We start from the raw sequence: 22,921 nt of genomic DNA, 5'->3' as shown, positions 1-22,921 counted from the left end.
ATCTTTCACTCACAATTGAGGTGTAAACTCTCTTGAAGGTAGAAGCCTTTCAAACTCTATGATTTTTCTTGGCATGTTCAATGTTATGTATACAGCTGGATAGGGAATAACCATACATGCTTGGTTATATTGCTTTGTTTCACAGTCTTCTAAATTAAGATGACCATCTGCTGCTGCTGCTAAGTCACTTCAGTCATGTCCGACTCTGTGCGACCCCAGAGATGAGAGCCCACCAGGCTCCCCCGTCCCCGGGATTCTCCAGGCAAGAACACTGGAGTGGGTTGCCATTTCCTTCTCCAATGTAGTAAAGTGAAAAAGTGAGAGTGAAGTCGCTCAGTCGTGTCCGACTCTCAGCGACCCCATGGACTGCAGCCTACCAGGCTCCTCCATCCATGGGATTTTCCAGGCAAGAGTACTGGAGTGGGGTGCCATTGCCTTCTCCAAAGATGACCATCTAGCAACCATGAACTTGGGGAATATCCATTATGCCCCACCCTTGGTCCAAATTCCCCTTGCTTCAGCCCACTGACCTCTGTCACTCCCTGTTATCTTAGGCCAATAGAGAATTAGAGATGTTCTCCTAGGCTGGTGTCCAAAACCCAGCCACCCTTAATATATTCCACCTGCAACAGTCAGTCTCCTTAGCCAGTGCTTCCTAGGCAAGATTTACAAACCATGACATGACTCAACCCTTAGGTTTTCTAAAGGATTCAAAATGAGGGCATTTTCACCCTTATGTAGCAAACCAGGTAACCATTATAGGCAGAAGATCTTTTGGAGATAGTTCATGTAATCACACACACACACACACACACACACACACACACACACACACACGTGCTGTTCTCTTTGCCTCTCACTTAACCCAAGAACCACTGTAGGATAATGGATTGTTGTTGCTGGAAGGTACTTGGTCTTGAGGGTCTTTTAACCTAGAGAAAAGTCTCCTAAAAGATATCTGTCTGCCTGACTCTACTTTGAAGTCTGTAGAATTTAAATGTGCTTGGAATATGCAAAACCTGATGTCAAGGTCACCACCAGCCACAGCTAGAACCTCCTGAAGATGGTGGTGTACTGGAGACTTCTCCCTACCTATCTGTTCTGGGTGGCTGTCCCTACTTGGGGAAAAATACTGTTCTTCATCTTATTTATTATTATAGTTCTGTCCCTTGTTGAGTGTTGACTATGCACCCAATCCTGGTCTAAGCACTATCATTTACTTCCCACAACAACCTTATAATTTTTTTTTTGTCCTATTTCATGCATGAAGAAGCTGAAGCTCAAGAAGGTTAATTAATCTCTCACAAGTCATTCGTGTGATAAGTGACAGTTGAGATATGAATCCAGGTCGGTTCCTCTCCCCTGTGCCTTGAACCATATTAACTCTGGTCCCCAGAAAGTCTGTCATCACAAACCAGAGCTCTCATTTCCCTGATAACAGTACCAGGCAACACTGAATGCTTACTGTACGCTGGGGACTCTGCTACCTGCTTTGTATGAATTACTCATTTACTGCCATTTCACTAGTGTAGAGGGATTCAGTTCTTATTGCCATTTTGTGGAGATAAAAAAACTGGGGCTAATTTACTTGCCCAAGGTCACATAGCCACCAAGTAGAAGATTCAGCCTCTAGACACAGGAATTCTAGCTTCAGAGCCATTGCTCTGCTCCTCTCTGCCGGGTGACAGCAATGGAACAAAGAGTATCTTAGGCTTGGTGGGCCCTACAGTCTCTGCTGCAACTGTTCTGTGATGCTTTGGTAGCATGAAAGCAGCCAAGGACAATAGGTATATAAAATGAGTGTGAAACTTTATTTACCATGTAAACCTTTATTTACAAAAGCAGACATTGTGCTAGATTTGGTCTGTGGCCAGCTCCTACTCTGTGGGCTTCTGCTACAGGACAGCAAGAAGGCTGAAATGTTGACATTTTGAGAGAGGTAGTAATAGTTCACAGTACATTATATGAGCTTAAAATCTTTCACATCCACTTCCTCTTGAGACTACCCAGTGGGGCAGGTAGGGCAGGATTGATGACCCTCGAGCCCACACACAGATGAGGAACCAGGGACACAGGTGTGAACCCATGTCTTCCTTTCCACATCTTGTGGTTCTTTTGCAGTGGTCTGGCAAGGGAGACCTGGGCCTCGAGAGGCCAGGGGCTTTCAGAGGCTTCCATAAAAGGGAATGCACATCACTGTGGCTGCACCCCTCGAGGCCAAGGCTCAGGCACACAGAGGGGATTAGGCAGGAGCACTTGGTCCAGGGCTCGGGGAGGGGCTGCACAAGGTTGGAACTTGGATTTGAGGATGAGGTCAGGGCTCATTCTTGGGTCAAGTTCTGGGGCCAAGGTCAAGGCTGCAGACCAGTACTAGGGCATGTGCTCATTCAGCCTCATTTGTGGGTAGGAGGTAGGGTTAACTCAAAAGTCCAGGTAGAGATTACATCTATCTAGCTCTTTTTTTTTTTTTTTTTTTTTTTTTACATCTATCTAGCTCTGCTGCTATGCAGCCTTGGGGAACTAGCACAGAAACCCACTAGAGCAGAAGGAATGAGAGTAAGACACTAGCCAAAGAGAAGGGGTTACGGGAGAGATCAGCCTCATAGCATCCTCTGCCTCTGGCCCAGTCACCACCCTGTGCCACCTCCCCCCGCATCACAAAGCATCTTCTGCTGGTTCATGAATGAACAGTCCCTGCAAGGAACACCAGGTAAATCATTCCAGAAATGAAGCCAGACTCACCCTCTGACGATCTTGATTCTATTCCCTGGTTGAGTGGGAAAAATATTTTCTCGTTTGCTATTCTTCTTCTATGAAAATCATGCATATAAATAGGCTTTCCTAAGCCAAGTGGCAAGCCCACAATGCACTGCACACCATAAACTTGACTGGCATCTGTCTATCAAGGCAAACCTTCATGAAAATCTGCAGATGACTGCCTGAGGGTGCCCTGTATCAGTGAAATTCATTTTTCTAGCAAGGGTATATCTACTGAGGAGGGGAAGGACAAAAATGAAGGAGGAATAAGGCTATAGAAACAAGAGGTTACAGCTCTCAAAACTATATGACACCACCAGGAACCAGATTCTACCTTGCCTGATACCTGAATTCACTTCTGACTCTGCCCCTGGCTGAATTCTTGAGCTGAACCCTAAGCAAAGAGAAAAGTGGATACAGAAGAACAGCTCAACATTTTTTTTTTCTTTTTCTTTCCTGCTCATCTAATCCAGGTCTCAGAAAAGCATACTGAGAATAGTGAATTTTAATCAACCAGTAGAGTCCAACAAAGACATGAAGGTCAATCAAGAATTTACCAATAAGAGCACTTTGAATTTTAAGTTCCCTGCCTACCTCTCCTTGGGCTTCCCAGGTGACTCAGTGGTAAAGAATCTGCCTGCAATGCAGGAGATGCAGGCTCTATCCCTGAATAGAGAAGTTCCCCAAGAGAAGGAAGTGGCAACCTATTCCTGTGTTCTTGCCTGGGAAAGCCCATGGACAGAGGAGCCTGACGAGCTACAGTCCATGGAGTTGCAAAGAGTCAGACACAACTTAGCGGCTGAACAACAACCATCTCTCCCACCACATCTCCTACCCAGGCCATGCCCCTTTTGTCTATCCACACACTGGTCTTTCTTTCACCTTTCAGGACAGTCCAAACTTTTTTTGTCCTGGGGCTTTTGCACATGCAGTTCTCCCCTAGAAAGTTACTCCAAACCCTCTTCAAGTGGCTGAGTCTGTAGTGCTTAGGTCTCCGCTTTAGTGTTCTTTCTTCAGAGAGGCTTTCTCTGTGCTTTTGCCCTTTTATTCTCTATACCAGTGCTGTGTTTATTTCCATCATAGCTTATCTCTGTCTTTAATTATCCTCTTTAACGTTTTGTTTATTGGCGTCATTTCATTTCTCCCAACACAGCAGAGATCATGATTATTTCATCTCCTGCTTTAGTCCTGGCATCTAGCAAGGTACTTGGCACTGGGGATTCACCAAGACATTTGCTGAATGGAGTGGATGAGTGAATGACCAAACAAACTGCCCATTCCCTATATTACCTTTAGCAAGTTATTCCCCGTCTCTGGAGTTCATGTCCTCATTTGTTTAAAAAAAAAAAAAAAGTGAGATTCATTTAGCTATAACACTCTTTCCACCTCTAAAACTACACATTTTCTTATTTGTCATTTTCCAGATGGGACTGTTGAGGCATGAAAGCATGCTGTGCCCAGGGATGAGAACTCAGGTCTCCTAGACAATTTCCAACTGACACTTTTTAGCAAAAGCCCAGCCTCCTCCTCTGCAGACATGCCTCCCCTCCAAAAGCAACTCCCTGGTATTTAGTTCCCTTTGTTCCAAAATTTGAGTCACTTTTCAAGGTTTCTCAAAACATGAAATAGTTTTGATGTTTCATCCATGAAATAGGATGAAATAGCTCCTGCTAAGAAACAGTCCAGACTCCTTGATTTCTAAAAGAAATTCAGAGAATAATAGCAGTTCTTACTGACTAGGGGTGCTCTCTTTGTATGCCTCCCCTGAATTAAGATCCAGGAGTGTGTGTGGGAGGGGAAAGGCTGAGATTCAAACTCATTCTGGGGAAAATAGTAAGTGAGGAAGGAGAGAGTAAAAGGCGCAGATACAATGCAGAACTGCTGAGAGCATTTGGAGAAAACATACTCCGGAAGCTACTGTACTAGATTTTTTTTTTTTTTGCTTGGGCATAATGTACCCACAGGGCTCCATGTGGGAGAGTCTCAGTGATCCTGATCCACCCCCAGCCTCGTTTCTTAACAGCCCACTGGATGCTGGAGACCACAGCCACACAGCTAGGTCTTCATACCTCTGTAAACATTCCTTACAAACGCCCCTCAGCACCTAAAAAACTCCTATACTTCCTTCAAGACCCCAGTTAGATGCTGACTCCAGTAGGAAGTCTTCCAACCCATCCAGAAAAAATGAGTTCCTTCTCTGAGCTTCTACTGTGCTTTCTTTCTTAGTGCTTATCTTGATATTCTATAATTTCATGTCTGTTTCTTCATCAGACTGTGAACTTCTACAGGGTGGGGCTGGGTCTAATTTGTTTTTAAAGTCTCAGGGCCTAGCCCTGGTCTTGATGGAGTAGATGCTCAGTAACTGTTGAATATATTTGGGTTTTCTCACCTGTGAAGTGAAGGCAATAAAACCTGCCTTACCAGTTGTTAAGCTTATCCAAGTCCTTACATTCACTATAAAGGGTAATATACACATTGATGTAGTACATCATCTTATTCAAATTACATAACTTAAATATAATATAGACTGGAGAGGATATTATTATTCTCTTTATCCAGATGAGCTTCCAAGAGTTCAGAGTCTTGCTTTAAGTAGCACAGTCAATAAATAGCAAACTAGGAGAAGAAAACCGATTTACTTGACTTCTGGGTTCCCCCCTCTCTCTAGATTGAATCATAAATACCTTTCAAAAATTAGCTGTAAGTTTGGTCATGCTGATTGATTGACAGGAGAAAACATGGACAAACGTCCTTCTAAAGATGTCACGAACGTATCTACTATACCCCCAGCCCCCAGCGGCCTAGTGCTCTGTCGCTGTTCACCATGCAGAGTCAGTTCTTGTACCTGTGGGTTCCACATCCACAGACCAACCAACTGTGGATTGAAAATACTCGCAAAAAAGAATTGGGAAAGCTCCACAAAGCCAAATTTGAATCTTCTGTGTGCCGACAACTGTTTCACAGAGTTTACTTGCATCAGGTGTTGTAAGTAATCTATAGATGCTTTAAAGTGTATGGGAGGATGCGCAGAGGTTGTATGCAGATACTGTGCCATTTTTACATAAGGACTTGAGCATCCATGGATTCTGGTATCTGAGGAGGGTCTTGGAACCAATCCTCCACAGATACTGAGGGACAGCCATATTTACTGCTTTCTTTATCACTTTCCTGCATTGCTGCCTCCATCTTGCTCTCTCCCTTTTCTCACCCTCCTCCATTCTTCACATAGCAGCCAGAATGTTCTTTTGAAAATGGAAATGGGGTCCTGACATAGTCCCCTTGAGCTTTGAAAGGGTCCTCAGCATGTGTTCGGTAATTTTTTAATATTTATTTATTTGACTGCGCAGGGTCTCGGTTGTGGCCTGTGGGATCTGGTTCCCTGAACAGAGATCAAACCTGGGCCCCCTGCACTGAGAGAGTGGAATCTTAGCCACTGGACCACCAGGGGAGTCCCTGTCAGTAATGTTTTTATTGCCTTGCATGACCTGGCAGGGTCTGCCTTTTGTCTGAACCCTGGTAATCTGAACAGTTTCATTCATCCTGTCCCTTTTTCTTATCCACTGTTGCACCTTCTTCAACATGCTAGGGCTCCCTGCTAGGCTGTCCCTTCTGCCTAGAACTCTTCTCTCCTACTTTTGTCTGGCTGGCTTCTTTGCATCTTTCAGTGACCACCCTAAGTAGGTCATCCACTGTGCTCTGTCACCTCGTTCAGTTTGCTTCCCTCACAGCACTTTACTCAAGTTGTAATTGCAGCAGAAATCCTTTCATCTGAGGCAATGAGGGGCTGCTACTAGATTATTTGGAAAAGATGGTTGAAGTGAAGAATTGCAAAAAATGATTCATCATAAGGATTTTCTTCTAACTTAAAAGATTTAAGTGTACACACATTTATCAAACTTTTATGTAGTGGGAGCTTGAAGACATAACGTAAATGTAAGCACAGAATTTTTTTGTGTCCCCCGCCACAGACTTTTATAGTTTCCTTGCCTATACCTAGCATTATAATGGTTTCAGTGATTCATCTTTGAGCCTTTCAAAAGCATGCAACTGACTTTCCAGAAAGTAAAGCAACTTTCTTTTTGCACTCACATTTTACATAACTTCTAGTTACATGGCAAATATATAAGTAAAACACAGAGTATAAATAGGTTTGGAAACAAATGGAATGGATTTCTAGTCTGTCTCCAACAAAGCTACTGTGAACAGAAATATAGGGGCTGATCAGAGAAGAGGCTACTGTCCAGAAGGTGTGGGGTTTATAGAGGTCATGGAGAATACAGGTCAGTCCAGAGACATGGTTGAATAGAAGTTGGTCATGAGAGACTCCACTGCATCTGATGGATTGTTGGCTTGTTGATTATCTGTCCCTCTTTTAGGGTGTACATTTGTGAGGGCAGGGCCTCTTTCCCTTTTTCTCAGCCTGTATACACAGCACATAGCATCGTCCTTGGCATTAAGCAGTACAGTCCATGCCAAGTAAGTGAATAACCAAGTGGGTAGACTATTTTCCTTCTTAAGTGAAGAATTTTGTTTCCTCAGCTGTGAGAGGATAGGCGTGTACTATACAAGCATGGTCATTTTCAGCTCCACATTCTGTTACCACTAGCTACATCCAGTAATCATTTCTATGTTTCAGATTCTGTTTTTCTCCATACTTTCTACACACACTCTAGAGCATCATACTAGTGACCTTCTTTGTACCCACATGCCTACTCACCCCTACAGCCATGCCAGTACCTACTCTCCCACCCATTTTTTGTTGGTTTAGGATAACCCACTCCCCCTGCTCCTCCCCTCGAAACAAGTAAGGAGGTAGCAAGACCAGTTTGGGCCGTGGTGCCACAGCTGCTGGCGTTGTTTCTCTGACATGACAGGCAAGCCTGGGGCAGCTTTGAGTGTGGGTAGGATGGACCTCTTTCACCCTGAAGATTTGAGTGGAAAGCTTGGACCTGCCTTATTTGAGAAATTAGGCAAAACTTCTCCCCTCACCCCTTTATTGCCTTGTTGTTTGTTGTTTAGTTGCTAAGTTGTGTCTGACTCCTTGTGACCCCATAGACTGAGGCCCACTGGACTTCTCTGTCAGTGGGATTCTCAGGCAAGAATACTAGAGTGGGTTGCCATTTCTTTTTCCAGGGGATCTTCCTGATTCAGGGATCGAACCCATGTCTCCTGTGTCTCCTGCATTGGCAGGCAGGTACTTTACCACTGAGCCACCTGGGAAGCGCCTTCATTGCCTTAGGTTAGTCTTTTCTTGTCTCCAGAGGGCTGGCATCCACAGAGCCAAGGTTAGGGGACAGCCTCCGGAAAGAAGCTTTTAGGGATCCTTCAGTGCACAGAAGCCCACCGTGTGGTTTGGTGCAACAACCACAGAGTAAGAAGCACTGGATTTCTTTTCTTTCCTTCAGTTTATTTCTTTGCATCTCTCCCTCTCCTATCTAAGGAAAGACAGGAGCTGATGGAGGATTTGGGGATTCTGGTTACCAGCATAATAACTGTCAACAAACGACGATGGTGATGATAGTGGTGATTTCTGATATTACTACTAGCTGCTGTGTATATTGAGCCCTTTAATGCTAGGAACTAACTACACATTTTAAAGTAATAAACTGTTTAAATCTGTGTGACAGTCCTAGAAAGTATGCACTATTATTATTATTTTATAAATGGACTGAGGCACAGGTAGGTAGAAGTCAGAGAACTGATAAAGGTAGAGCTAGCATTCAAACCTACCCATGTCTGATCCCACCAGGTGAGTTCTTACTATTAAGCTAAAGTACCTTGCAGTATATCTAACCATAATATTCACTGAATAATTAACATCATATAATTAACGTCATCATAAATAGCGTCATAAGCACATTATATATGATTCAATACAATATTGTTATATCATGTATCACATATGATACAGTGCAATTGCATAATTGTATTGTTGTGGGGCCTACCTTTAAGAGGGATGTTCTTTTTTTAAAATTTATTTTTAATTGGAGGATAATTGCTTTATCATGTTGTATTGGTTTCTGCAGTACGACAGCTTGAATCAGCTATAAGTATACATGTATCTCCTCCCTTTTGAGCCTCCCTCCCACCCCGCCCCATCTCACCCCTCTAGGTCATCACAGACCACCGAGCTGAGCTCCCTGTGCTAGACAGCTGCTTCCCACTATCTGTTTTATACATGATAATATTGTTGTTTTGTATATATGTCAGTGGTACTCTCTCAATTCATCTGCCACCTCTCTTCCCCTTGCTGTGTCCACAAGTCTGTTCTTACATCTGCATCTTAAGAGGAATGTTCTAATGTGAAGAGGAAGACAGACCCATGATTCATGAATAAAAACTGGACATGAGAAAATGAAATAAATTCTAAAGTAGAAGTATAGCATGTTCTGTATATTCAGAGGGAAGGGTGAATGCTTCTCGAGAGGGAGCCTGGGGCAGACACAGGATTCTACCTAGCCTTCTTGCCTGAGGAGCCCAGGCGCTGCTTTGAAATCTATTGCAGCCTGGTCACCACCACCAAACAGCTGGAGCTGTCATGTGAGATGAAAAGCCTTTATATCCTTGATCTCAGGGGAGCAGAAGGCAAGTGTTAAGGTCTCCTCATTTTTATCACTTCTCTATGATGTTGGTCATCACAAATGTTTCCTGCCTTCCTTCTCACTTCTTTAATTCCAAGGCTGTTTAAAGTGTTTTCAGTCTTCTTGCCTCTCTTCCTGTCAGCTGGTCTCCAGACTGTGAGGCCTCAAAGTCAGTACGTGGTATGTAAGCGACATCCAAGGATGCTTGCAGGAGTGGTAAATGTGTGTCCAAATGGACCTCCAGGGGGCTGCCCTTTCCAGTTTTACCCATAGTCAGGAGGGTGGGCAAGGGGGATGAAGGGACAGAAGGAAATGCATCTTTGACCTTATCAAAGCCTGGGTCTGCAGAGCAAAGGCACAGAGGTCACGGGAAGTCATACAGGGTGCACTGACCCGTGAGTTTCCACACTTAGGGTCTAGTGCGCAGACCCACCCCTGCCTGCCTCTCTACAGAAACTTGACAAATGTTTTCCTGTCTCTGGCCTGTGTGGTGCTCCTTAGTAAAACAGAAGATTTGGTTCTAGTTCCCTGTGGTTCCAGTGTCCTCTGTTGATTCTCAGTAGCACGATGAACAGGAGACAGAGAAAACTTGGCCATGAACAAGGCAGGACTTCACTCGAGAAGCTGACTGTCATAATGGCCCGGTGCCTTCACTGCTGGATCTGAAAGCACCTCAAAGGGTGTACCCTCCAGTGCAGAACCGTACTGCATGAAGAAGTGAGAAAACGAGACCCAGGAATTTAGTCCATTGTATGGACGAGAACACCAAAATGCAAACCAAAAGGGCAAAACTGTGATTCAGGAGTGGACAAAGGTGCTGGCTGTGCAAAGGTCTGGAGAGAGGGAAAATGCACCCAGGATGAAGACAAGTGCCAAGGACTATGCAGGTGCATTTAGTTAATTCTGGAAGTTGTCCGAATATCCAGCATGGCTGAATAGTCACGTGTTGTCCAGATGAGCTAGATAATGTTCAGTGCATCAGTAATCATACTACAGTAAAAGCTATCATCTATTATTTGCTAGACACTTGCATTACTAAACATTCACCATAGTTAATTTCTTTATTCCCCACAACAATCCCATGAAAAAGATACTAGTATCTCCTATTACAGATGACGATACCAAGATTTAAGGTCACACAGACACGGCAGATCCGGAAGTCAAAATCAGATCATTCTGAACTTCGACTCTGATGTTTGCAGCCATTCTGCCTTCAGAAACGCAAACATAGACAAACTGACTTTTTCTTTATACTGACATCCCAGAGATGAAAGGAATTTCATCTCAGCCCTTTCACACTCATTTCAGTTCTTCAAGATTCCACTCAAACACCACTGTTTCAGTGTTAACCCCAGTCAGAATCCACCCATCCCTCTCTGAGCTCCTGGAGCTCTCAGCCTGTGCTTTCATTAGAGCTCGTAGCACTTTCTGCCTTGTGTTGGAGTTAGCTGCGGAGTGGATCCTCCCTCCACTCTACGCCCAAAGCAAGTTGTTTAGACTCATATGGCACTTAGCGTCTGGCGTTAATGCCAGCCAAGCCTGGATTTGTCTCCTGTCTCACACAAGGAGCACAGGGGCTCTGTCTCAGGAATGGTTCTGTGTGCTTGGCACTTAATAGGGCTTTGGGAACAGATGCTTTCTAAGTGAGGCTGGTCCATGCAGCTGGTTCCTTCATTCTGTCTAATCTATGAGCCGTGACTCCCCCTCCACTGACACCCACACATCCTGGTGTACTTTTCCATGCACGCTCAGTCAGGGTCAATGAACAATGTCGGGCAGAGGTCGGGGGCTCCTGTGTGGAGTGTCTCTCAGATCACCAAGAAAGTGAGTAATTGCACTTTCCTCATGCTACTTTTCTCCCTCTGATTTTCTCTCTTCAATGGACGCCTGTCCACTCTTGTATCATCAGAATTCACTTTAGGGAAAGGACTGCTTGTCCTATTCTCTCTCTGGAGTTAGTGACTTCCTTCTTCCTGAGGAAGAAAGGCTCTGGTCCCTATGAAAAAGTCTTTAGAAATCATTTTTCAAAGGCAAGTGGCCTCCAGGGCCGCCTGGGACACCTAGGTTCATACCCTTATGTTCAGTCCTGGCTGGATATCTAGGTGGCTAAGAGCACAGGTGTGCCACGGACAGACTGGACTCAGTTCCCCACTGTCTCTTGGGCAAGTTAATGATTAACTCTGAAACCTTGGCTTCCTCATCTGTGTTACAGAAATAATGATGATACCCACCCAGTGGGGCTGCTCTGAGAGTTGAATGCGTTGAAAATGTATTGCTAGCACAGTTCCTGTCCTCCACTATGTCTGTTGCTGTTGTCACATTATTATTGTTGTTGCTTTGTAAACGGCAGCATCTGGTAGCTGAGAGAGATAAGAGCAAGAAGCAGTGGAAAACGTGACCTCTGCAGTTAGTAGGAGATGCAAAATCACATGTAGCTTCTAGTTGGGAGCCTAAGAATAGCTTTAGTTAAGTTTCTGCTTAAAATAACCTGCATGCTCTGGGCTTTCAGACTCAAAGATGCTTTAAGGAGCACCTGTATCAGTTGTGCCGTTTTACAGAAAAGGATCGTGCATGCGCGCTCAGTCATGTCCAACTCTTTGCGACCCCGTGAACTGTAGCCCACCAGGCTCTTCTGTCCGTGGGAGTCTCCAGGCAAGAATACTGGAGTGGGCTGCTATTTCCTCCTCCAGTTTCTAGGGGCAATCAGTCAAAAATCAGTCATGCTAGGGCTCAAACTCAGATCTTCTGGTGCCAGTCCAGTGTAATTCCCACCGAGTATTCCTTGAGTTGGTGCCCTTTTCTTAGCGTATCCCTTCAGCTTTACCACCAGTTCCTATGGTAACCTGGACACCATCTGAAGATGCTGCCTTGGACAGCATTGAGAAGATGATGGTAACACATCTTACTGCACAGACATTCCTGAGATGAGTCTATTTCTTTATGCTGGGATTGTCCCTAGTGTCGCTCTTACATGGGCTAATTTTGCTGAAACTAATGTGCCAATGCCTGTATTAGTTTTGAGGGTTAAGGGTCTAGTCCTTTCATTCAAATGCTGTGGCTGAACTCAAATGCTGATGAGAACTGTGTTGGCATTCTGGGCATGAGCTTCAACAGTGCAAAACATGAGGAAAATGGACTACATTTGTCATTCTCTACTTTAGAGAGCACAGTCAAGGCCTAGCATAGATATAGAGATGAGATGAAGTAAAGCCTTGAGTGGAAACTACCCAAGGTGTAACTCTGAGGAAGAGACCCCAGGCCTGACCCATCAGGTAGCCCTTACTCATGGGACTCTCTGGACGATCACTCTGCCCTAAACACGTGCCTAAATATATACACCTTGCACTTTACCACCTTCAGACTTCTCTTCATGCTGCTCCTTCTGCTTTCTTCTATTATTTAAAAATATATAGAATTTGTTGTAAATAATACAGGGAACTCAACCTGGTGCTCTGTGACAACCTAGAGGGGTGGGATGGGGTGGGAGAGGGGAGGGAGGTTCAAGAGGGAGGGGACTTAGGTATACCGATGGCTGATTCATGTTGATGTGCGGCAGAAAGCAACACAATATTGTAAAGCAATTACCCTCCAATTAAAAATAAATAAATTCAAAAAAAGTATATAGGAATTTCCCTGGTAGTCCAGTGTTAAGACTTCACCTTCCAATGCAAGTGATGCAGTTTCAATCCCTGGTCGGGGAACTAAAATCCCACATATCTTGTGGCCAAAACACAAAACAGAGGCAATATTGTAACAAATTGAATAAATAATTTAAAAATGATCCACATCAAAAAAGCTTTTACAAACAGAAGAATATATAGAACTTTGTATCATTTAAATCATATTTACATCCACTATTTTACTGAATTGTAAAATATCATTCTCCAGTTTCCAGAGTCAATGGTTTTCCATGTGTCACAATCAGTAGAGCCACCAGATTGACAATGGGAGCTTGTCCACCAGATGGCCTGTGTTTGAATCCGGACACATACCCCTTTCTTTGTGGCCTGTTACTTAAGCAGTGTATGCCTCAGTTTCTTCATGTGCAGAATGGGAATAATAATCACAGTCTCAATATCAAAAGACTGAGAGGAATAAAGGGTTATTGTGTACAAAGTACTCAGAACCGTGGCTGGCACAAAAGACCTGCTCAGTAAATGTTGCTATAGAAACTAAGTTGTGTCCTGTCTGAATTCCCTCCCTGACAGGCTCGTCTGAAATGCCGTGAAGTGTGAGTCTGACTTTTTGTAAATAGATGCAATTTCTGCCTCTTTTAGACCCTGTAATCATCTGTACTTTCCTCATAGCACACAGTATGTTCTGCTGTGCACCAGAGATAACTGTAAACTTGTTTTTCTCTCCCACTCGCCCCTTGCCTGTGAGTGCTGTGGTTCAGAGAGAGAGATCTTATAGAAGCATATCCCCTGTGATGCCTAGCGTGATGCTTCATGCCAGAGAGGAGAAAGTTGGCAAATTCTGGTTACACCAATTTCAGTTGAACCCAGAATTCCAGTCCCCTTGAAGATCTAGAATGTTAGGGTGGAAAGTCTCCTTAGAGATGAGTGTTAGTTGTTTAGTCATGTCCAACTCTTTGCAATGCCATGGGCTGTAGCCCGCCAGGCTCCTCTGTCCATAGGATTCTCCAGGCAGGAATAGTGGAGTGGGTTGCCATGCCCTCCTCCAGGGGATCTTCCTGACACAGGGATCAAACCCGAGTCTCCCACATTGCAGGCCAATTGTTTACTGTCTGAGACACCAGGGAAGCCAGTCCTGCACTAACAGCAGATCACTGGGCTGCTGGGAGGAGGAAGATACTTGTCCAAAGTCATGTAAGATGACAGTGGCAGAAGCAGATATAGAAACCGGATCTTGTTCCTACCCTCAACCCTGGGCTCAACCCAAAGAACTACACTGTCTCTCTCCATGGAATGAAGGAGAAAACAGCCATGGACCTGGGTTAAAGAGAGAAGGCTGGACAATGACAGCACGTAGCTAAGCTTCAGCACCAGAACTGCTCAATGGGTAGGGATGTATTTGGGATACACATTACAAAACCAACCAGGGGTGAAGGATGCACAGCCAATAAGGCAGTTTCTTCGAACTGACTTGGTATTTCGCTGCTCCATGAAAGGATCAGGAGCCCTGCAAAAGAGAAGCTTCAGGGTTCAGTGTATTCAATATGAACCTTTAAATGGTTCTCTTCCTCTTTCAGAACGTATAATCTAAACTAGAGACCCCCCAGCCTTGGTCTCCAGGGCACCTTCTTCGTGTTGGAATTTGTACCTTAGAAGATGCTAAGATACAAAGATACACAGCCTCTGCACATTGAGTCCATTTCTTATGGTTCTCCAGATGATTATCTAAAGGTGAAGTCCTTATCAGCCTGCACCCCAGGGCCTGTTTTCCACAGACGGCTGTCATGTTTTCTTTTTCTCCTTGTTGAGGTTTCAGATAATGTTTAAAATGTAAAATGGATCAGAGATAATTCTGCACTGGTCAGCAGGACTTGGGCAGAGAAATGTTTTGATTCTCGGTACTGTCAAATCTCTTCTCCCAATGTGAGATAAGGTAAATAAATCTTAAGGTGATAAGCTCCCCCATCATCTCTGGTGTAAATGCTTTGGGGGAGGAGGACCGGTGGGAAGCCAGTTCCTGATAACTGTAGGTGGGGGTTAGGGGAGCTCTATCAGCAGGCAGAACCCTGAGGTGGGGGACCACTGAGGCTTACGCCCCAGTTGTTCAGATGCTGAAACCCAAGGCTGCCCATAACCGTAAAGTGAGCCTCTGATAATGGGGGCGGGGGTACACGTGGGTTGTCCAAGTCATGATTACTGAGAGATGAATGTTCACAACTCCTGGGGAGAAATGTCCAGGTGGCCAACAGCTCTGACCTGGGATTTTGGGGGAGATCATCTTCTCCTTTTGATCTCTATGTCCAGGGCACAAGTTCCTTCCAAAAATTGTTAATTTCAAGGATAAAAAGTGTTTTTATAACAGTTCAGTGTGAAGTTGAGACAGGGAGAAGTGAAAAAGAAGTTTTGAAAAGGAAATTCATCCAGAAGTCATTTCCCATGACTCTCAACTTGATGGTACCCATCAGATTTCCTCTGATTATTAGAAACAGTTGCTGCTGTTGTGTTGTTACTGTTGTTTCAATCCATACATCGGTTTAACAAATATATTGTGAAAACAGTATTTGATTACCCTTCAAAGAGCTCACCTACCGTCTTCTCAACACCGTAAACCATGTGTGAAGCAAACTGGCACTAACTTAGTACCATCTTTGCCTTAAAGAGCCACGCTCTCAGTCCCTCTGACTGATAGTAACTTCTAAACTACTCTGCAGTTGAGCCATTAGGTATGTTGAATGCATACTTTTTGGGTGGCGTTTCTAAATTTAAGTTTCCCCTAGGCACGAGAGTCCCAACTTGACATGTTATGCGAACAGTGACATTTTCTATCATATCAACATCTGCCATGTTGATGGAAATAACAGAAGTAAAAAATGAAAGTGAATTGTCCTACAAACTTTGAAGCTTAGGTTCATAAGATTGTTCGTTATCGTTGTTTGTTTTTCACTGTTACACTTAATCAGCAGCTTCACTTTTTGAAGAAAACTTCATTCCCTTTCTTAATGAATGCTTCATCAGCTCATAACATCCTCAGCTGTCACTGACTACCTCCTAGTAACATATAATAGGTGCCCACTGATGCCACAGAGCTATAAGTTCCTTAAAGTCAGAGACAATCTTCCATGAATAAGAGACAGCTATGCAGGTCTGTCCCTCTTTGTGCTAAGTCCTGGAGGCAGTACTCTGCTGTGCAGGGTCAGCAAACGCATGCATGACACATACACTCCCCTATTCTGTACCCAAGGCAGACATCACTAATTGATTGTGGCATCCTTTCCTGCTGAGCCCAGCCCAGGTCTCAGAGTCCTCATCACCAGCCTTCCTGGAAGCCATTATCAATTTATCAGGATTGACAGGCTTGATAAAACCTATTTTACAGCCAAACTGTAGTGGTTAAAAGCAAGAACTCTGGAATTGGACTGACCTGAATTCAAATCCCAACACTACCTTTTGCTCGCAGAGTGTGACCTGGAGTACAGTTGTCCAAGTGCCCTAAATCTTAGTTTTCTCCGCTTTAAAATGACCAGTTCTCTCATCCTTTGGAAACCTAAATTTAGGCATTTCTTTCTCTGAGAAACCTCTGTTTGCATAAGACTGAGTGTAGCTGCCTCACTTAGACCTGTGAAAACACCCTCAACTTGCACTTCAAGATTTATGTTTATTTATTTTTGACTGTTCTAGGTCTTTCCTGCTTCGTGGGCTTTCTCTAGTTTCCGAGCAGGGTCTGTTCTCTAGTTGCAGTGTGCAGGCTTCTTCTCATTGTGGTGGCTTCTCTTGTCGCGGAGCACCGGCTCTAGGCACATGGGCTCAGTAGTTGCGATTCCTGGGCTCTAGAGCACTGGCTCAGTCGTTGTGGCACACGGGCTTAGTTGCTCCACAGTATATGGGGTCTTCCCAGACCAGGGGTCAAACCTGTGTTTCCTGCATTAGCAGGCAGATCCTTTACACTAGACCACCAGGGGAGCCCTGAACGTGCCCCGTCGTGTTCTGCCCTTTAGTGAGCTGTGCTAGATCCTCTTCCAGGTTACTGGAACTCTGTCATTCTCTTTCGACTTCCCATAACCAACACAGTAGCCCAGGAGGTCTGTCCTGGGATAATCACTTATGACAGTGGTTCTCAAACTTGAGCTTGTAGTGTATCAGAATTCCCTGGAGAGCGTGTTAAACTGCAGACTGAACAGCCCACCCCTAGAATTTTTGATTCAGTAGGTCAAGGGTGGGGCTTGAGAATTTGCATTTCTAACATGATCCTGAGTAATGCTCATGCTGCTGACTCTGGACCATTCTTTAAGAACCCCTGCCTCATGGAATAAAGGAGATTTTAAAAAACGATGAAATACTGTTGCCTAGGGAAGAAACTTAAGTTCTATTTATCAGCTCCCAGATTGGTGATGATCTCCATCTGAACCCTGCGAGCTGTATTCGCAACTGATTCTCATTAAAGTCAAGGAAATTTACACATAAGTATCAGATGTAAGACCTTGCTGAAGGATGAAAAAGCAGGGCTTCTAAATCTTGCTGATGGAGCTCACAATCTTCCCTCTTTCTCAGTTGACAACTAGTGAAACGACTTGATACTTTAATATCTCACAGTTAATGTCATACTTTTGCAGGAAACTTTATATTTTCAGGAGTATTCTCATCCATATTATCACATTTGGTTTTATAATAACTGTTTACAAGAGGAGAGATAGGGAATTAACATCTCTTTGAGTGACAAGGCAGAATAAGCCAGATCCAGAGTCCTCGATTCTTTGCCAGGTCTGTTTCCATGACATTGCATAATCTTTGGTGCAAGTGTAAGTTCTGTCTTTGAACTCCCTTCATGTACCAAACCTTAATTTATTTCAGTTTGTTACAGATGCTTGAGCTAGATGATATCACAAGGAGATCTACTGATCAGGAGGTTCTAAAGCATTTGGAGGTACGAATTCCATTGAGACCTTAGGAAAGCTTTGGACTCTTTTCTAAAACATTACCAATATATAAATATATGGTACAGTTTACATATAGTTTCAGGTTGTACAAGGACCTTTTAAAGTTGAGGGCCACCATGTTTCATGACTGTCGGAGGCACTGCTCCTAGAGAATTAAATGTGGTACTGTAATGTCCACCCACAAACCATGGAAGATGAACAGAGGCCAAATAGTCACTGTTTTGGTCAATTGGCTGGTTGTGGTTTTTAACAGATGAGTAAACTGAGTGGTTATTTTTCAGGTACCACAGTCAAACAAAGGCAGAACTAGAATGAAAACTAGGATTTCAGAAGGTGATGAGGTACTGTGGAGGAGGACTGGCTTCAGAGTCAGGGAAGATTTCAATTTCAGCTTATATTGAGTTGGCCAAAAAGGTCACTTGGGTTTTTCCGTAAGCTCCCTGAGTGAAATTTTTGGCCAATCCAATATTATTTACACGCTGTAAGACCTTACTTACCTTCGTCAAGGTTTCACGTCCCCATTTTACAAATAGGAATCAAAAAATCAAACAATGTTTAAAAACTGTATTCTGATAGAGTGTGTGCATGCTGTCACTTCAGTCGTATCTGACTCTTTACCCCGTGATCTGTAGCCCACCAGGCTCCTTTGTCTTTGGGATTCTCCAGGCAAGAATACCAGTGTGGGTTCTGTGCCCTCCTCCAGGGGATCTTCCTGATCTGGGGATTGAACCCATGTCTCTTGCATTGCAGGTGGATTCTTTACCACCGAACCACCGGGGAATCAGCCCCATTCTGATAGGGTGCTTTTAGCATAAGGATTAAATGAAACAAAATGTGTCAAATGTTAACATATGTTGTGGCATTCAGTAAGCATGAATTCCCGTCTCCAAGGCTGTTTTCTCAGCTCAAGTTCAAGTGTAACAATTGCATAAACTTTCCTTTCTTTCAGGACAGGTAGATACTACCTCAGGTTGACCAGAGGCTGTATATCCTCAGGTCATCTGGGTCATATAAACCTATGTATGATGTCATTACTTATGACTGTGCTCAGGTGACCTGACATTCTTCTACATCCTTGTACCATTGACCCGTGTAGAATCTCAAGGATGTTTGTCCCCCATCTAACCATGGATGCAAAATGAGAAAAGAAAAAGTCTTAACAAAGGGGAAAAAAGCCTAGACTACTGTAGCGTCTATCTCTTCTAACATTTTTCAGTGCTTATTTCAGGATGTGCAAAATTCATTCTTCCCACTGCAAAGCAACTGCATTATACTTCCTAAACTACAGAGGATAATGATTTTCATGCTAATTTTTAATTCCATGTTTGCATCTAATTCACATTTAAAGTTCAGCAAAATTTATAGGTCACTTCACTGTGTACTTTTTCTTGTGTCTTACACATTGGAAAACAGTATCCTTGTTTTAGCTTGTTATCATACCCTAGAATGCCAGAAAAGACAGAACCTATAGAGGTTTGATCTAACTCCCTTATATGAAAGGCAAGGGGTGGAGGCTGGGGGGGGCAGGGGAATGTTGTCCTCAAGTCACACAGGTGACAGCTGTAGAATCTACACTTGAGTTTATGTTTCCTGAATCCAGATTCTTCATTCCACCATGGTTTTCCTGACCTGCCTCAGATGTTAAGATGCTTGAAAGGCCAAGAAATTGTATATTTTCCTACGCCTAATTTCCTCCTACTCTCACTTCTTTTTTCCTAAAAGAAATTTGATGGGCATTGGGATAAAAACACACATTCCTTTTTCCATTTTAAATAAGTGGATGGTCCTAGTTTTTCCTTATGCTTTTATAAGGCTCGCATTACCTCACTCTGCCTCCGACCCTCCGTTACGTATGGGCAGCAGTTCGTTTTACTCCCCAGTACCATGGGCTCTGTCATTGCCTGAACACCTCTCCTGTCTCTCAATAAACACAGAGCCCATCTTCTTGGACATCTTGGAGTTCCTCTGTAGAGAAGCTCTTTCCCCAGGGAAAATGCCCTAATCAGCCTTTAGAAATGACTAGTATCTTTAGACTCTTCAACTCTAAATGACCAGTGTGATGGAATAAAATAACCAAAGTGTTCCAATGACTGGAGTACAAGGCTGAGTTTTGGGGTTCCCAATCTATCCCAAGACATTACTCTCATTTTGTCTAATGACCCGAAGGTACCATGGCCCTAACCCCATGGAATCATGGAGGAAATAAGCAACTGCAATGAGACACTTCCTTTTATTAAACAGTTAAGAGGGAAAACAGTTTAAGCCAAACTCCTTTTCTGACCACAGTCCTTTCAAGCTATTAAGACCTGCCCTTGGCCTGAGTGAGGTCATAGCTGTGTGTTATCTAAGTCTGCACACAGAGACAGATGCTTGAACTTTATGAGGTCATTATTCTGAAATGCCTCCATAATTAGCATCGTCAGGAAATGGCATCTTCGAGAAAGTAGTAAACCGATCTATCTTATAAGTAGCTAAATAATTTCACATATTTTGAAAACCTCCTAATAGGTTCTATGCATGTCCCAGCTTTCATAAAAAGAGCCAATTAAAGGATCACTTATACCAGCACACCCACTCTCCCGTAATCCTAGGCATAAGGACCAAGTCCCATCTTTTCACATTTCTGTTTGGGCAGCCTTTGGAAAAGACTAGGTGGTTAGACATAGAGCTGGTATCACTCTTCTAGATGAAAAGATGTCTAATGACACATCACTCTTCTCCAGAAAGAATAAGAGACGGCAGCCCACATTCCCAGGGGATCATTTCCTGAGAACAAAATGGCAGTCACTGTGCCTCAGCTGTGTGTTTAGTGGAAAAGACACACGCATTGGGCTCCTATGTTGGGCTCTTCATTTTGACATTCAGCTCTTTAAAACAAGAATGGAGCATGGTTTCACCAGCTCTCTTACTTTCTGAGCATTTGATTCCTCAGTTCAGAGGAGTCTCTCTCTCTCAGCATGAGATACCTGTAGCCTTTTTTGCTGACGCCTCGAGTCATCTTTATACCTGAGGGCAGGACATTTCTTCACGTCTCTTCATTTCCTCAGAAGGGCACTTCTGCATAAAATGCCTACTCTCCCAATTTTGCCTAATAATAATGCTGGAAGACAAGTAGCAACAGCAGCAGCAGTGACCATGACAAACATTTGAACACTTACAAAGGACAGAGCGCTCAGATGAGTTCCTAATGTACTGCTTCATTTTGACTTCCCAGCAGTAATTTTTGTCATCTCAACTGTATAGATGTAAAAATTGGGGCTCATAGAGGATAACTTTCCTAGGTTAACATAGTCCAAACCTCCAGACAGGAATCTTAATAACCACTTTACCCCCAACTCTACTTTAAATCATTTTTTTTCTAAATGACATTTATATTCTTAAAACAGTACTTCTCTCCATATGAACTGCAACCTGGGGGTGGGGCAAGAGGAACAGAGCGTTGCTGTGGGAACTGAAGCCCTAAGCTTTACCCAGTGGTATCTAGCGATGCCTTACAAAGTCCACTGGATCCAGGGATCTTCCCTCAGGGAAACTGAGAAATGTCCCATGACTAATTCTATCAGGAGGCAGATCCAGGAATACATAAGTTTCTTTCTTATTTCTTCCCCTCCTTTCCCTTCCCTAATTTCCTTTCCTTTCCTTCTTCTTCCCCCCCTTCATTGATTGCTTGCTTCCTTCCATCCATCCATCCATCCATCTATCCATCCATCCATCCTTCCTTCAGTTTTTTGCTTTGGGATCTCTGTAAAATGTAATGGCAAATGAAGATATGTTTTATCAGATTCTAAAAAAGTTCCAAGGAATATTGTTTGTCCTACCATAGGGTTTCCACTGAGGTCAAACCCAAGAACTGTGTCCTCAGTAGAAAGGAAGAACTCTTCAGGAAGCTTAACAGTCTCCTCAGCTACTGAAGGGCCACCTCTTCTGTTGATTGCTGTCAAATACCTAACATCAGTGTCTCTGTTCTCTTTTTTCAGACTGTTTTATAGTATCAAGTACAAATTCCACATAAGTCTTTTCAGTCATTCCGTAGTTTCTTTTCTGGGTGTGTTCCTTTGTTTCAGGCACTTGACACCATCATCTGTGAATTCTTTAATAACATCTTTTGTGGCCATGAACATCTCTTCAGTAGCAAGCTGATGAATACTTTGAAACTTTTGGAGACATTCCTCCAAAGTTCTTTTCTTTCCCTTGTTAATCATAGTCATCTAGTCATGGATTTTTAAGACCTGGTTTATTGTGTACTAATTTCCTCATGGCATTAGAACTAATGGATCCACTCAGATGAAAATGAAGTTCCATTTTAGTTAATTCCAAGGGAAAGATTGTCTTCCAGGGCTGTTGTTTGTCTTCCGCCTCCATCATGACTTAGCAGGATGGTCTTTCTCACAACACTGTTATTCTTGGTATAAAGAGTATGATGTATTGGTTTGGCCAAAATGTTCATCCTGGTTTTTTTTTTTTATAAGATGTTATGGAAAAATCTGAGCAAACTTTTTGGCCAATCCAGTATTTCAGTTCAATAAGTTTTGTGGTCTTGAATTTCCTTCAGATTGCTTTACTTCCATTCATTTTGATAAGATTAAGTGTATCAGACCATCTGACCTTCTTGCTGAGAAATCTGTATGCAGGTCAGGAAGCAACAGTTAGAACTGGACATGGAACAACAGACTGGTTTCAAATTGGGAAAGAAGTATGTCAAGGCTGTATATTGTCACCCTGCTTATTTAACTTATATGCACAGTACATCATGAGAAATGCTGGGCTGGAGGAAGCACAAGCTGGAATCAAGATTGCCGGGAGAAGTATCAATAACCTCAGATATGCAGATGACACCACCCTTATGGCAGAAAGTGAAGAGCCTCTTGATGAAAGTGAAAGAGGAGAGTGAAAAAGTTGACTTAAAAGTCAACATTCAGAAAACTAAGATCATGGCATCTGGTCCCATCACTTCATAGCAAATAGATGGGGAAACAATGGAAACAGTGAGAGACTTTATTTTTTTGGGCCCCCA

General features: G+C 43.4%; 1 protein-coding gene, 1 long non-coding RNA gene and 1 pseudogene across 16 annotated transcripts in view; 1 reads left to right on the top strand and 2 right to left on the bottom strand.

Moving 5' to 3' along the window:
* Positions 1 to 22,921, bottom strand: part of GRIA1 (glutamate ionotropic receptor AMPA type subunit 1) — a 354,858-nt gene that overhangs the window by 170,115 nt on the left and 161,822 nt on the right. The window lies entirely within an intron of this gene.
* LOC147369719 (uncharacterized) overlaps positions 1 to 22,921 on the top strand; it is a 355,762-nt gene that overhangs the window by 270,017 nt on the left and 62,824 nt on the right. The gene's annotated exons all lie outside the window — the stretch shown is intronic.
* On the bottom strand, positions 21,367 to 22,272 carry LOC147369720 (N6-Methyl-AMP deaminase-like; annotated as a pseudogene).

This window comes from Bos grunniens, chromosome 7 (assembly GCF_055505025.1).
Source record: "Bos grunniens cultivar Pamir isolate PY7600 chromosome 7, Bosgru_T2T1.0, whole genome shotgun sequence".
NCBI lineage: Eukaryota > Metazoa > Chordata > Mammalia > Artiodactyla > Bovidae > Bos > Bos grunniens.
The sequence above is the reverse complement of the archived record's forward strand: the minus strand, read 5'-3'. Positions and strand labels throughout refer to the sequence as shown.